We start from the raw sequence: 6,000 nt of genomic DNA on the forward strand, positions 1-6,000 counted from the left end.
ACAAAAAAAACATATACTGAAAGAAATGTACTTTAAACTGAAGAAAACGTGATAAGTTCAGTTTCGGAAAACTGTGAGATAAATATTGGATATAAAATAAAACAATAAGTAGAGAATATTGAAGGAAGAGGGTTATATAAAAACGGATGTGAAATACTGAAAACTATCAGATACAATGGAGAAAGTATGAACTTCAGAAAGTAACGCATACATGAAAAATAGCAGATGCTGACGAATGCACTGTATGTGGCAGATACTGAAAGAAATTACATCAATAACAAATACTAAATTAAACGTAAAGAATTACATAAGATATTTATAAACACAAGTAGTAATATAAGGCCAAATAGTAGGTGCTTCAATGGGAATGACAGAGATTATAGATTAAACGGTATGTTATAAATATTAGATACAGAAAAAGATGTGGGAGCTGGAAAAAAATGATGGTCTAACTAATTCATAAGTTTAAAATTTCTTGTACTGCAATTTTCTTAAATAATATTTCACTTTAAATATATTTTAATATTACAAGTTCCTTAAATCTACACAAACTCACTTTAAAATATTTCAACTGCTGGTTCTTCGTACAAGCTACTCCTTCCCTCAATTTTTCTTTATATTTTATATTGAATTTGGAGACCAAAGACTCAAGATTAATGTTGAATTAAGCTCAAATATCGTATGACGTATATTGCGAATAAACTATCTATTATTTACTTACATAAAAAGAAAGTCATGCCCTTTTTGTAAATTAGTAACTGATCTGTCCATACAGTTAGTTTACGTAATCTAGTGTGTATGATGTAAAACTGTTTTGTTTTAGGACCAACACTGTATGTATGCTTTACAACAACTTAAAACAGATCTATTCCACAAACAAACAATGTTAACATATAAATCTTACCTTATCAATGTGCCTAACTATCTTCATAAAATTATTCTTTCTTTCTTGTGGTCAAACCATCATACATACAAGTTCTAAAGAAGTATGGCTATCAAAGTTGAGTGATACTTACATAGTGTTGCAATCTACAAGTTTCAAATTTAATAATAAAAAAATGGCTTTTGGTTAGAAACTTGTTTGTTTGTTTGTTTATTTGTTTTGAATTTCGCACAAAACTACTAAAGGGCTATCTATACTAGCCGTCCCTAATTTAGCAGCGGAAGACTAGAAGGAAAGCAACTAGTCATCACCACCCACCGCCAACTCTTGGACTACTCTTTTACCAACGAATATTGGTATTCACCGTCACATTATAACGTCCACAGGGCTGAAAAGGCAAGCATGTTTGGCGCGACGGGGATACGAACCCGCGACCTTCAGATTACGAGTCTCCCCCTTTAACACGCTTGGCCATGCCGGAGCTGGTTAGAAACTATTCATTTACTTAAGTGTGCATATATGCATATATTTTATAAACTGCACACTTATTTCAATATTTGAACATAATAAGTCTAGAACTTTGCAGTATCACGCTACCAAATAAAGTAGGATATATTTTATTATGTGAACAATTCATAATTTGTTTTAAAAAAGTACCATTTTCCTGGTAATGAAGAGTTCTTATAAGTTCTGATATGACTACATCATCTTGATTTTGTGTTTCTAGAAGAAATCGTGGCATCTTGTAACACACACATGGAAGAGCTGTCCAGATGTCCAGGTAATGTTAAATGAAATAACGAAGAACAATTTTTCCGTGAAACGCAATGTAATTGAAAATCTACCACTACGTATCAGTTATTAAGACGTATGGGATTTCTGTGCAATCATTTCAATATAATCTACTCCACATCTCTATACCTTGAAGGACTGACTTAAAACATTAATGAAAAGAATGCACTGAAATATTCAACATTCTAATATCAAAGATATATTTATATACTAACCAAAAAATTATTTCGCTTTAATGAACTGATTTCAATCCTTTTCTAAGCCTACATACTTTGTCTTGCTATTTTTATGAAACCATGCTAATTCTTTACTAAAATTGCTGGTTCTCTTATGGAATAACAGGTGTAGTTCATAGTCATGGCAGAATTGTATCTTTGATACTATTATTATTATCTGTGTCAGTCGTTTTCACAATAAATTCTCAATTAAGATAATTAATATTGAAATTAATGTACATAATATATTGAAACATACAGGCAAGCACAACCACAAGTAAACCTTTTTTAAAATCCTTACCAATGTATTCAGTGAAAAAAATACTACTAGTATTATAAGTATAGAAGCTATAGAATTTAATTAGGTCACCTCCCATAGAATTAAAACTAACAACAAACAACACGATCAAAACTGATATTAATGAGTTCAATACCTTTTGAACATAAACCAATTTGAATTTAAAAAAAAGAGAAATAAAAAGTGTTGAAGGGCAGCAGTAATAAAAAAAGATGTAATCAAATTAAATTAAAAGTAGAATAAGTATAAAAATAATGAGCAAAGACTTATGAAATATCTGAACATTTGCTACATTTAGTATCAAGTATTTGATGTCTGAAATGAGAATTAAGCACTGAAACATATTGAGCCATTTCAGTCTTACACAATTATAACTCATATATATATGTGTTATTCATGTTTTAACCACCTACATATTTTGAAAATAATTCATTGCAAACTATTTAACCTTGTGGTCGTGGAGTTGAACCCATTTGGCTATTTCTGTGATCCAAAGTTTAACAATATGTAACATACCTCTTAGCTTTTTTATCACATCTTCACAACAATGGCTAAGGTTTTATTAAAATTTACAAATATTTGGTATAAAAAGAATGAGATTATTTTGATATGTATTGTAACTACAGAATTGTTATTTTTATCGTGTAGTTGTTTCTACTCTGTCTGAATAATTTTAGTATTATAAACAATGTATCATCCAACTAAATATTTAAAATTAAAAGACAAAATATGTACATACTTTTCATTTCTGATTGATTAAACTTAAATTATCTATTTTTTCTTATATTCTTAACTGTAAGTTTGTACTTTTTGCATATTATTTAATTTTGATGTTTTATTTTTTTTTCCTGTCCTTTAACACTTAATTATTATTGCAATGCATGTTAACAGGTATTCACTGGCAATATCAGGGTATCAGTAGGCAAAGACACTAGTTTTCTTCAGAAGAGTTGGACATTTACCTACTGAACTAATCCTAATGAAACAAAGCAGTTTGACTTATATTGTAAAGTATTATTAAATTTTTCTGACGTGCATTTTAAAATATAAATAACACAGAGTTAAATTAAATGTAAAACTAAAGCCCATATCCAGTCTAACTGTCTATCTACCTAATATATTTAAAGTGCAAGCAAGGACAAAAGCACCAAAAACGCTATGAACGATACCACAAGTTCCTTATGGAATTTTTTATGCCAATTCCAAAACACCTAGTTAGAGATCATATTTTGAAACGTGGCATTTCTCTTGATTAAAAGCAACTAGTTCAGCTGAGAAATCACAACTCTATGTCTAGAAATCTGGAATCTTTTAAGAGTCGCTGTAAATTCTTTTTCTCTGAACATCCGAAATAGCCTGAAATAAGAGTGCTTAAACTGAGGAACTAACCTAGCTTTTATCAGCACATGGAATGTTAATGTATATCAAGAAGCATCCAAGTTACAAAATTTATAAGATAATATTTTGTTAACCAAACTGAAGTCTAAGAATATTTCTTTAGATTTCTATTAAATCCGTGCTCAGTTACTTAAAATCTTAAAGGTTGCTCCAATTTTAAAAATTATGGTGCAGTTTTGAATTTTAGAAAATGAACAGGAAATTAACACAACCTAGAAAAAATGAGATTAACAAAATTAATGTAAAATACAACAAACGTAACTATATTTAACCTTTCCCTGGTATCACTGTATTTCTTCCTAAGCTCTTCTATGAGATCTTAGGAAATTTTCTGAAGGTCCTTAGAAGTATTTTCATCAACAAGAATTCCCAGGTCTCACCCCAATTTCATTTCCAGTCTCATACTTAAAATGGAAAAGTCAAAATATAAAACTAAACAAAAAAGATTGTTTAAAACTCTTTGACACAAATGAATCACTGCATTCTCAATTATACAGTTCCCTGAAAATTTATTACAAGGTACTTCAAAAAATATATAATTATAAATGGAGAAAATACATAATACAGTGGTCAACTGTTTTGTCTACGGTACGCAAATTACTAAACAAGCAAGATATTTCAACAGATAACGTGATATATTTATGTTGATGTGAATAAAAATGAAATTAATAAGGTTTCATGATCAATGATATTTAAGAAATTTTATATTTTAAGTTATGTGCACTGTTGTTTGAAGGAGAAAATGAAATGGGATTAAACAGTGCAGAGAACCAAATCATTGAAAAAAAACTAGTAAATAGAGAAGGGTATAGCAGTGTTACAAGATAGTTTTAACAGTAGGCTAAATTGACAAAACTGTATTGTAGGAGTGTAAGAAATAAAACAAATGACCTTAAAAACTAGTCTAAACAGAGGATTCTGATATAATGAGATTAATTGATAACTGGTTATATATTTCCAATTATATTATGATTTAAATTTCCCTGAATTACAAGATTATAGCTTATTTATTAAGGTGATAGAAAAAGGAGTAGCTTTCATATAAAATGTGAGTTACAGCCTGTATAAGTTGAAGGAATTCAATCTAAGACCGATGACATTGATTCAATTTCCGTTTCTTTTAGCTGGATGAAACTGATAAGCTTATTAGAAACTCTATCATGACATAAAAAATTCAGTTAATTGCTCGGATATAACTATAAAATTTTAATTTTAAACACACAGAATAGAAAATTCTAGAATTAAATTACAAGTACAATAGGTTTTTAGAAACTGTTCAAGATGGGTTTCTTCAGCAGTCCATGGTATTTTTGATTTACTATTAATTTCAAATAAAATATAGTTGATAGCATGAAGACTGCTGAGTCCGTGAATGTAAGTGATCATTGTTTAATTAGATTTAACGGTTTACTGCAGACACTGATTAAGAATAAAGTGTTTTGAGACAGAAAATATTTAAATGATGAAACAAGAAGTATCTTTTGTAAGTTTGGCAACTGAAATAGTTTTAGATACTCATCAAATGTACAATATGTTTAAAATAAATTATTAAATATACATCATTTTATGGACAAAAAGAGTGGTTGCAAGAAAAACTCTGAACTTGTAAATCCCGAGACATCCACGATGTATATAACACAAACAATATGTAATTATAATTAAACTTAATACCCAATATTATTATGACCCTCACTATATTTCCCCTTAAAGATGAACATTATTTTCTGAAGGTTCTTACATCAAGAAAAGTTCTCTGGGCTATCATCAATTTCCTTTCCTGTATCCAGCCTGGAAAATTATATAATACAAAAAATAAAACATTTTAAAGGAAAGTTTGATACGTATTTGAAACACAATGAAAGATTCTGGGTACTTATACAGAATTTCCCCAATAACATATCAAATGTCAGAGATGCAACTATTTGTAGCTGTTTAGCTGATAACTCTTAATTATTTTTTTAGTATTTTCCTTTTAATTTTACTTTTAAATTCTGTAGAAGTACTTGATTTTGAGTTATTTGTAATTTTAATGTTCAATTTAGAGAATACGATAGCCTAGTTCAATCAATATGAACACTTATGTGAAATATTTAATAAACTTCTCTAAAAGCATTATATTTCATTTATACTAATACTTAAAAGCTTTGGAAGTAGTGATTAAACCGATTTATTAACATCAATAATATGATTCAAAATCAGATTTTTACCATAGCCAGTAATGTAGTTTCAATATGAAATGCATATTCCAAACAAATGTTTAAACAACGACTTAAAGAATAACAGTAGCAAATTTCCTTTATTTATTTATCTAAAATGTATGCTTTAATCAATTACTGAAGCATTATAAAGTTGTTATACAAACTTCAAAACACACATGATAAAAATATTTTTATAGCTACGTCAGCTTTCTTCCA

This window comes from Tachypleus tridentatus, chromosome 9 (genome assembly GCF_004210375.1).
Source record: "Tachypleus tridentatus isolate NWPU-2018 chromosome 9, ASM421037v1, whole genome shotgun sequence".
NCBI lineage: Eukaryota > Metazoa > Arthropoda > Merostomata > Xiphosura > Limulidae > Tachypleus > Tachypleus tridentatus.